Source organism: Helianthus annuus, chromosome 9 (assembly GCF_002127325.2).
Source record: "Helianthus annuus cultivar XRQ/B chromosome 9, HanXRQr2.0-SUNRISE, whole genome shotgun sequence".
NCBI classification, from domain to species: Eukaryota; Viridiplantae; Streptophyta; class Magnoliopsida; order Asterales; family Asteraceae; genus Helianthus; species Helianthus annuus.
In genome coordinates, this window is record NC_035441.2 from 142089072 (window position 1) to 142096737 (window position 7666).

The 7666-nt window shown below is 35.3% G+C and overlaps 1 long non-coding RNA gene across 25 annotated transcripts; it reads right to left on the reverse strand.

Moving 5' to 3' along the window:
- Positions 1 to 3103: 3103 nt before the first annotated feature.
- LOC110879010 lies at positions 3104 to 7265 on the reverse strand. 25 transcript variants are annotated; one of them, XR_004867428.1, is made up of 5 exons: positions 6575 to 7265; positions 6273 to 6444; positions 4116 to 6135; positions 3939 to 4027; positions 3104 to 3785 (listed from the first exon to the last, which is right to left on the reverse strand). It is a non-coding gene; the product is annotated as an uncharacterized LOC110879010 (long non-coding RNA). The 25 variants fall into 25 exon arrangements; XR_004867431.1 differs by having other exon boundaries at positions 3104 to 4027; positions 4116 to 4219; positions 4800 to 6135; positions 6575 to 7261; XR_004867432.1 differs by having other exon boundaries at positions 3104 to 4027; positions 4116 to 4219; positions 4833 to 6135; positions 6575 to 7260.
- Between the last annotated feature and the right edge of the window lie 401 nt (positions 7266 to 7666).

Sequence of the window (7666 nt, forward strand, 5' to 3'; positions counted from 1 at the left end):
AATATTGTTATATATGTACGTTTCGTATAGGATTTTGTAGGTATATACGTTTTTGACCCCCCGGTTTTATAAAAAAAATTATGTATATACGTTTTCGACCTCCAGGTTTTAATTTTTTTATTTATATATCCCAAATAAAATATTTAATTAGACCAAATCATTATATTGGTAGAATACTAGAATGTATATTATATAACCAAGTCAAATCATTATATAGTCCAACTTAAAAGCCCACCCTATCCAAAAAAACCCAAATTCGTTTACTTGGGACATCTTTCTGTAACTATGTCTAATTTTATTTGTTTAATCTTATTGTGATTTGATTTAGATAAAAATGAAATTTATGGTGATTTGTTAACTTGTTTTGTTATTAGATTATGCTATTGGGAAGAATAAAATGATAACTTCTTTTTTAATGTTTGAGAACGTTTTTTATTTGATATTAACGTTTGACCCGACCCGAATCGAATCACCGACGGCCGACCCGAACATACACCTCGAAACTACGCGATAGAATTTTTTTTTTAAAATCCGTTACCTTCCGACCCCCCGAACTTTTTTTTCAAGCTTCGCCACTGAGACCAATGTTGCAGAAATCGGCCTAGGCGGCCGATTAATCGGCGCCTAGGCGCTAGTCGGTGGGTTACTGCCTAAATTTAAGCTAGTCGGTCAAAAAATAGGTTATGGTCAAAATCGGTCAAAGTCGGTAAAAATCGGTCAAAGTCGGTGAAAATTGGACTAATCGGGCTCATGTTTTTTGACCCAAATTTTGAAGCCTGGCCCATGGTTTAAAGCCCAAAATTTAGTTATAACCTATTTTATCTTAACATTTGCAGCCGATACATATGTTTTGTGCACCACCAGCTCCTAAAATGGACTAATCGGGCTCACTATACTACCTCCGCACACCACCAGGTAGAAGGTTATTTACGTTTGACTAAGATCTTGATACCTAGTTTCCTTGTATTTTGTTTTAGGCGTCAAGTATATACGTATATATATACATATATGTGTGTGTGCTTGTGTGTCTATACATATATATTTCTAGATTCTAGATCCTTGGACAGTAGAGAGGTAAAATGTTATTTACGTTTCACTAAGATCCAAATATACCTTGTTTTCTTGTATCTGACTATCTGCATTGACTATATGTATGTATCTATTTATGGGTGTGTGTAAAATATAAAGTTTTAAATTTACGTATGGTTCTTAAACTTTTAAATTTATTAATAAAAAGTATAAAGTTATCTCCTAAACTTGTAAATTTATTAATAAAAAGTATAAAGTTATCTCTCTCTCTCTCTCTCTCTCTATATATATATATATATATATATATATAAATTTGTAAAATTATACTTAAAAAGTTCAATCCGATTAATCCCTATTAATCCCTAGGCGGTACCTCACCACTCGACTAGCGCCTAATGCCTTCTACAACATTAGTGGAGATACTTCCCACAAGGTCATTAATACCGGATTCACTCTCACCTAAGCACACTTAATTGTCAGCCGATATGCCAATCGCCTTGGTGATATTTGAGGTCGGATGTTTCTTTATGAATCGATGATCTATCATGTCGAGACCTATGTGGGATTTGTCTAGGGTGTTACATTGTTAACTGCGTATAATAGTGAAAAGAATTTGTCCCATTATTATTCCATTAACATAATTGTAGAAAGCATTAAAAAAACCTGCAGAATAAAAGGTTTTATCTCAAATCCAGGAAGCTTAGCAAATTGTCAAAAAGGTTTCTTGGAAGGATTTGTAAGCCTATGTGCAGCAGGGTCAAGAAGCAGCAGTAACTAGAGACGATTTTAATAGTATTTATAAAATTCCAAATGAGAAAGCAATAATGCATATAGCTGCTATATTTATTCCGGGACAACACTTGCTAATATCACGCAAAACTATATATAACGACAACAATTATATTATATTTCATAAAATTCCAACACAGATGGTGTGAAAAGAATAGTTGTTTGTATCTACATTTAAAGTAACAATCACCAAATGAAGGCAAACATATACAAACTAGTTTAATACCCGTCCGTTGGACGGGTTACTCTAAGGTAACAAATAAAGATAATGTATATTGATGGTGTTTCGGTTTGCTTCTCCTTTTCCTCTTTTCCATCTATTTGAAAATATTACAACCATCGAACTTTTCTTTTCAAACCACTGAAACGCATTCTCAAAACACATTATCCAAACACTACAAAAATGACATATTAACTTTTAATGGCTACTTTAATACCCATCCGATGAACGGGTTAAGTTAATGTATTATATAGTAAGTTAGTAACAACATGAATGAACCTATAAACACAACTAACTTGAATTTACATATTTCCCATGATGTATATTATAAGACCATTATAAGTTGTTGTCTTTCAACATCCACCTCTTTTTCTTGCATTTCCTTCAATTGTATTTCCATATATTTCATTAAGTTAATATTGAAATACATTAACTTAACCCGCTTAAACACGAGAGATGGGCTTGAGGTCCTTGGGCCCAAGCCCATTTAATAAACCTAAAAATATAAGTCAGTGTTCACTCCTTTATCATTCTAAAAACCCTAAAACATCTACACACCTCCAGCCGACATCCCCTTTCACCCCTCTCATCGGCGACCGGTGCCGGTTACCGGCCGGCCACAGGGGTCCCGTGCTTGCTAGCATGTCACCCCACACAACCCCAAGCTCCCTCTTCATCTTAACCCGTCGCACACACCGCTACCCTGTCCAAAGAGAGAGAGAGAGATCGGAGAACAGGAGAGGGGCCGATCACCTATTTCACGGCAACAGAAGCATCAAGTGGCGGCGGCAATGGATTCCGACAACCGTTTTTCAGGTAAAAAGTACCGGAGGAGCCGACGACCGACTTAACGTCCGGTGGACGGGTTACATTAATGTATTATATTATTCATATAGTGACAACATGAATGAGGCTATGAACAAAAAGAAATAAAATAGAGAGTTAGATAATATACCCAACTGATGGTCGGATACTTTAGTGCCGTAATTTCATCACAAAATTGAATTGCATTCTATAAGAAAAAAAGTTTTGTTAATGCTCAAAGTACAACTCATTAAAAATAAGTTCACTACGAAAGATTGTACAATTTAGTGTCATCATTTAACAAATTATATTACGTAAAGATCATAAATAAAAAGGAACAACTTGGTAATAGCATATACAAAGCCATACTCAGGGGCCCGCCTGGGTGGGCGGAGAGGACCATCGTCTAGGGCATGTGTTTTCCGAGGGGAACATTCTTCTTAAAACACCAAGTATTAGGTTTAGCCAAATACCCATTTGATTTAAAAATAAATAAATAAAACAATATCCTTTCTTCGGGCGGCAATTGGTAAACTACTATTTCTAACCTATTACAAAGAATCAATGTATTTCTCCCTTTTGTCTTCCTCATCAAAAACAATTTCATGTAGTTGGCCACTATACGTACCAAGAATTACCTCTTGTGTTGAAGCTATTATACAAAATTTGTAAGAGCACCTACATCAAAGTAAAAAGTTAGCATAATAGCAAAAGACTAAAATACCAAGTAACCTTTTTGTTATTTCTTATCTATTCCAGACAAAGGTATTGACCACAATGCCTTTTAGTTTGGTCAACACCATGAGCTTTGAGCACTTCGCATACAAGCTATATGTTTCGGAAGCGCCATTGCCAACCATATTGGCTATATAATGACTGATACTAGAATCAACAAAAACTCTATGGATGGACTGATGACCACAACCAGCAAAGAGTTCAACATCTAAACATAATTCATGAAATATACATGATTAGTACTTAAGTGAGTACACAAAAAAGAAGAAATATATACGAACAGAAGGACATAAGTATATAAAAGAAGCACAACATATTGCAAGCTCCAAAAACATGTAATTGCGTGTGGGTTTCTTTTTACCTCATTGATGCCGTAACCAACTCGTGAACACACTGAATCAGGACGCCTCTGAATCGTCTCGCTCTCGGTATTCAGTTATACACTGCAATCTTTATAACCGAGTATACAGCAACGATCAAACGATAGCGTAGTTTCAAGCTACAATGGTAATCTAGATGAAGAAGCTTTGAGATTTACTCTAGTAAAGTGGAGTCCACTAAAAGAAGTTAACGTTTTTAGCCACCCAATGTAACCGTTCAATCCTTTATCTCTACCCATCTTGGCCATTCAATGCTTTAGCCCTGCCCATTTAGCTTCTTGTTTTAGTCCCATATACACAACATTCCAATAAACCTTAATGCAACTTTATCCAGTAACGGCTAAGTAAGAAAATAAAAATACAATAAAAAAATTTAACTTGCCATATAATAATTGACAAAGGATCCATTACTCTTAATAATTTAGCGACTAAGTATGCATCTATCTTAAGTTGGTCTATAATGAACCACCCCTCCAAACTCAGTGAACTTGTATTAATTCATATTATTCATTTCTATTTACATAAAATAAATCGACAAAATAAAACTTAAAACTGGGAACTCAATTTTGATATACTTTTGAACCTAACACCCCAAAATGAACCGAACCAAAATTGTTAGAATTCGTATCGAATAGTTTCAAAACGAAACCGAATTTTGCATTAATAATAAAAGATACATTAACAGACCGACAAATTGTAAGATGAATAGAAAAAAATGAAGATCATATATAAAAAAAATACATTAACAGACTAACAAATTGTATTTTAAGTTTGTATTAAACGCATCCATACTAGTTACAAAAATATTCTGCCTTTTAAAAAAGAACACAAAAATTACTTACAAACGAAATGTGATACCTGCATAGGTAACAAACCTGAATCCTTTTGAACTGCATTAAACTTGATCCACTTGAAAATTGGCTGCAAACAACAACAATATTAGCTTATATCTCTTGATCATAACCATGTATCAAATCAAGTGAAAGAAAAATATATAATAATATCTCTCAAAAATTATTCTAAATGAACCAATAAACAGTAGAACAAACTAAAATTTTATTATTTGATCATAGAACTCTATTTACTCATACGGACTCTACAGAATTTTTTGAAAAATGAAAACCCAACCCATACCCAATAATGTAGCGGTGCTAACCCGTTACTTGACCCATCCATTTTGTCATCTTTAAAAATATGTCAATGCTGGGATTCAAAAATAGTACCTATAATTGATTAAGAACCCAATCAGTTATCAGGAAGGGAGAAGCAACCATTTTGCATAGTGGCACTGTATGACTCGAATCACATACCACCATTTAAAGTGTAAAGAATGCTCCTCACCATAAAACAAACTGACAACCCAGGGTCATTCATGTGTTGGAGAGACCCACCATTAGTAAATTAGGGTGACCATGTTGGTTTCAGGCACCACACTCACACTCTATACACACTCAACTCTCATATATGTAGTATGTAATGCAAGTGAAAAAGAAATAGAATGCAAAAGTGAAAGCTTCTGTACTCGAATATGAAAAATGGGGTACATAGCAAAAGAACAAATACTCGTATTTATAATAAACTAAATAAGCACATGCGAAAAACTCAGTCCACATCTTCCTAATGCAACAAACTTGCAACGCTCACCTTTCAAACGTGTTTCACAAACTCCATGTTCAGCTCCTACTTTCCTAGTCAACCGTAGATGAACTGTACCTATCACCCGTACCGATAAGATGTCGACCCATGACCCGTTTTCTATTTGGTGACCCATTTAAACAAAACCGGTAACCGACTTGACCCGTACACAATCCGTAACATCAAGATTAACCCAACAGACCAGTTAACACAAAGAGTAGAATCAGAATTATTTATGGATACAAATTCATCCAAAAGATATTGTAAAACACTGGATAACAACTTTCGTCAACCGGTCGGAAAGGGAAAATCGTTTTTATCAGATTACCCGCCTGACCCATCCATTTTGTGAACCCAAACTAAAAGAAGTACATGTTTGATCCACCTGTTTCCCTTTTACCATGCTTATGGTCAGATCTACGATTTCACTTCAAAGTGACCAGTTCTTTGATGCCCCATATAGCTTAATATGAAAGCAAGTTCAATACTGACGCTTGAAAAGGCACCTTAGCATTCTGTCCCGCAATTTATTCAAAGTATTACCTGCTCATGCATATTTATTTACAAAATATGAATAATATTATATTCAAACTTCAGCTATACAATGTAAATTCTACATAGATATAATTGATTCCTGGGAATAACAAATCAGTATAAAATAATACAATGAATGGCCATACCAAGGATTTATGTGTGGTCATACCCTAGTAGCGTGATCCGGGAAAAAATGTGGATCATATTAGACACCTTCTTTGTATGTAGAATTATGAATTTTCTTTTATTAAACTTGGATACCACATTAGGTGCATCCCTCTTTCCTCCTAATCCAACCTTAATAATAGCAACATCTACCTACAATAACATGAAAAAAAATGTAACATTAATTTTCTCCATCTCTTTCATGGTGCATGAAGCTGTTATGAACAAAATTAAATATAAATATAAGAACTCGTATGTACGTATCAACTTGTTAATGTAATACCAAGCATATCATTGGTAGATGTGTGCCAATTGATGATGGACGTACAGGGTGTCAATTGAAGATGAAATTGAAAATTTTCCCCAATCTTCTCAATTTCAAAGCTTCCTTAACGTCATCAGGCCTCCTCTCTTCGCCGCTACAACACCCTAGATCATATAAAAAAATTCGATTTGAGACTAAGAACTTATTACCTTAACTTGTGGGTGGAACCCTAGATCAATTATATCGACCCCTGCTCACTCCATCAATCGTAGTTCGTATCTACTTTCTTCATTCGCTTTTTTTACTTGGAGATGGGACGATAGATTTATAGGTGGGTGAGAAGCACAAATAGGCGGACCTGCAATTAGGAGAGCATGGGGGAACCGTCGTCAATTGATGGAATCCAGGAGAACTCTACTTCGTATTTCCTTCTTTCCCCAACCGCAGTAGTCCATCTACAGTTAACCTCTTCAAACCCTAAAATAGACAGTTTACCAGGATTGTAGGAGTGAGTTGAGAAGATCATGGGCAGGAAAAGATGGACCTAACCACCGGCTAGAGAAACCGTAAAGAAGTGCCAAGGTTGAGTCATGGTGATAATGGGCAGAAAATTTTGGAACAAAACCACCAGGAGGAACACTCCCAATAACCTCCCTGAACTGCCATTAGAGCAGTTATCTTTGGGAGTTTAAAGGGCTGAGATTTAATCTCAGCATGATCGAACGGATGATATTGATTTCAAAGGTAACTTCCACTTAATGGGTTCCATATATATATATAATGATTTCATACTTATCATAACCAATTCTTAACTTCTCGGGTTCCCTTATTGCCCTTCAATCAATTCTTGATACTCCACCATACAATGGGCAATAGAGTAATTTCAAAGAAGACTAATCTTGCCATAAACATAACGCAAATGTTTCACCTATATAGTCAATAGTGTGCTATAGCGCTTAGCGGACATACGATGTCTTAGTGGCTCCACTATTAGTGGTGCTAAAGGCCACTATTTGGCTGTTATTCTGAAACCCATATAGCGGTCGTAGCATTGCTTTTAGTGGTTTTTATATTTCAGCCCAAAAACCCACATTAATCAACTATTTGTTT